Consider the following 3,242-nt stretch of genomic DNA (forward strand, 5'->3'; position numbering starts at 1 on the left):
ACACTGAAAATCTTGAAAGAAAAAATGAAGGGAGTCTACTTTGAAATAAGCATGATGTTCCATGCTGAGACAAATCACACTCACAGGATATATGAACATTGAAAATAGAATTGCAAACCAGAAACAGGAAACAATGTAATGCTAGCTAGAAATTCTACACCCCAAAATTAAAAAATGAATATTTTAGCATTTAGAGGAATTTAAGGCATGAAGTTAAGCAAATAAAACAACAGCAACAATAAAAAAATATTAAGGGTTATATATGATTCCTTAAAAAACAAAAGTAAATGAGATACTGTGTTGACAAGTGTACTCTTATAAAATGTGAATGCCAAAGTGTAAAAGTTGCAAAACTAATTAAATGAGCCAGATGTGAATGTAAAGTCATTTCCATAAAAACTGGTTTGGGTATGTTGGCTTTTAAATGCTCTAACCTCCTCTTTCTGAAATGACTGTCAAATACAAACATTTTCAATAGGAAAACTTCTAGCTCATACCCCCTTAGAACATTTTTTATTTATATCGTATCCGAAGTGTAGGTATTCTTTTAGGACACAGCAGTTTTATAAAATATTGTCTGCCCAGAATTCCATGTAACTTATATTAATATTACAACCACATATTCTTACAAATTAAAAATGAAAAATAAGTGAATCATAATAACTGGAAAACTAAACACTACATAGTGGATTCCAAACAACAATCATCAAATTAGAAGAGAAATGTTTATAATGATACATTTATCTTCATCTTAATTCATCTCAAAACACAGGGCATGATATTTTTATTCTATATATTTTTATTTCTTCTACATTTTTCACATATCATATCAGACCTCAGTGCAATAGATGGACTGAGAAGTGGAAGAAATAAAATATAAACATGAGTGTTTAATAAGTTATATGTGATATTAAAGCTGTGGGAATGAATTCTAGTCTTGTGCCTTACCTCAGAAGTTATACAAATATTGCACATTAGAATCAGTTGTTAGAAATGTATAGTTGTAAAAGAAATAGAAAGCAAAAGAAAAAATGGTGAAAATAATATAATTATGGTTTATATTTATAAGTTATTGCAAATAGAGCATTTTATTTCCTAGTTTAATTTTACTATGGCATTACTTTAGGATCATAGAAATAAAACAGTAGAAAATAAGATGCACAAAAACATTTCAGTTACTAACAACATAAGAAATGCGTGTGTACTATGTGGATGCCTTTAAGGTATTCCTAACAGAGTGTTTTTCATATCACAGAGCTCAATCAATGACTTAAGATAACATAAAAAATTATATAGCAAACAATTCTTTGCTAAGATGTTTCTCAAGAATTGATGCCTATTCAGTTATCCAATCTTTACAGAAACTATGATGTATAATTCCTTCTAGAAACTCTGGGAGATAAGATATAACCTTGTCTTCAATATAGTTATTATTAACTTGGAAAGACAGAATTAAGCATTTTATAATTTCTAAATAATGCTATATGGCTTGCTATGAATAAATGTTCTCTTCAAATTATATGTTTGATAAAGCCTTAAAGCAACAATAGAATTGGGGTGCCTGGGTGGCTCAGTTGTTTAAGCATCTGACTTTGGCTCAAGTCATGATCCCTGGGTCCTGAGATAGAGCTGCGGGTTGGCTTCCCTGATCAGCCCGGAGTCTGGTTGTTCCTCTCCCTCTGCCCCAGCCCCACCCCTGCTCCTGCTCTCTCTCTCTCTCTCTCTCATAACTAAATAAAATCTTAAAAAAAAAGAAACAATAGAATTTAGGGTATATGGGTAAGGATGGTTAACGTTGACAAAAATAATGCAGTTGATGCAGGAAGACATGAACAAAGGTGTTGAAAGCAAGCATAACAGACTGGAAGATGAGTGGCCCGGGTGACACTAAGCCTCATATTAGACTAAAGTATCACATGCCCATTAGGGTGGCATGAAAATTGCATGTGGTAATCCACAGTGGTTAGTACCTCTGGAAATATATTTCCTGGTTTCAAATTGCTCTCTCATTAATTCACTGTCTGACATTAGGCTATTTGTTCAGTTTCTGTGACTCAGTTTTCTCATACATAAAAATAAGGGTAATGATTTTTTCTAGCTCACAGGAGTGTTGTGAAGATTAACTGAATTTATACAGGTATAGTGCATGTAACAGTATCTGGCATTTAGATAGCTAATTGTTAGCTACTGTAATTATCTGGTATTCTATAATAGATTGTTAAATATATGTACTTTAGAGGGAGGCAGAACTTCCCTCACAACTTAATGGCAATGTGAGGACCACTGTAAATTCTTTCCTATCTAAAGATAATAAAAATGCTTGAGAAATGATCCAAATCAACTTTTTCAGAACTCCAAAAATTAAGCGAAATCTTACAGCATGTTAGAGTACTTATTCAAGAAAAAGAGCAGCGAAATACCTATCAATATCCTAGCAGGCTATTTTTTCATAAATTGACAAGTAGATCTTAAAGTTTATATGGAAATGAAAACACTTAGAATAGAAAAAAACACTTGAAAAATAAGAGTAATGTTAAAGAAATTTTCCTTCCTGATTTCAAAAATGATTGTAAAGTTACAGCTTGAAAGCAATGTAGTGCTGGAAGATAGATACATAAATCAATAAAACGACTAAGTGTCCAAAAGTAAATCCTTATATTTGTACTCAACTGATTTTTGACACAGATGTCATGGTAATTCATTGGGGAAAGATAGTCTGTTCAACAGATGATGCTGGAACAATTGGATATCTACATGTAAGATGAACTTAATACATCACCTCACATTATACACAGACATTAACTTAAACTGGATCATAGATTTAATTGTCACAGTTAAAACAAATAAACTTTTAAAAGAAAACATAGAAAAATACCTTTGAGACCTAATTAAGCAAATGTTGCTTAGATATGATGTCAAAGGCATGGTCCATAAAAGAAAAATAATTGATAAACTGGATCTCACCAAAATTCAAAACTCTTTTACTTCAAAATGAACTATTAAGAAAAATAAAAATGTAATCAATGGTCTGTGAGAAAATACTTGAGAAAAACATATCTTATAAATGGCTCATATCCAGAATTTGCAAATAATTCTTACTGCTCAATAATAAGAAATGCAACGACATCATCAAAAAGTGAGCAAAAAATATAAATAGTCACTTCATCAAACAATATAGGAATGGCTAATAAACAAATGAAATGTGCTGAACATCCTCATGGGAATGAAAATTAAAACTACAA

This window comes from Callorhinus ursinus, unplaced genomic scaffold (assembly GCF_003265705.2).
Source record: "Callorhinus ursinus isolate GAN/ISIS: 27379988/994484 unplaced genomic scaffold, GSC_fseal_2.0 scaffold54, whole genome shotgun sequence".
Taxonomy (NCBI): Eukaryota; Metazoa; Chordata; class Mammalia; order Carnivora; family Otariidae; genus Callorhinus; species Callorhinus ursinus.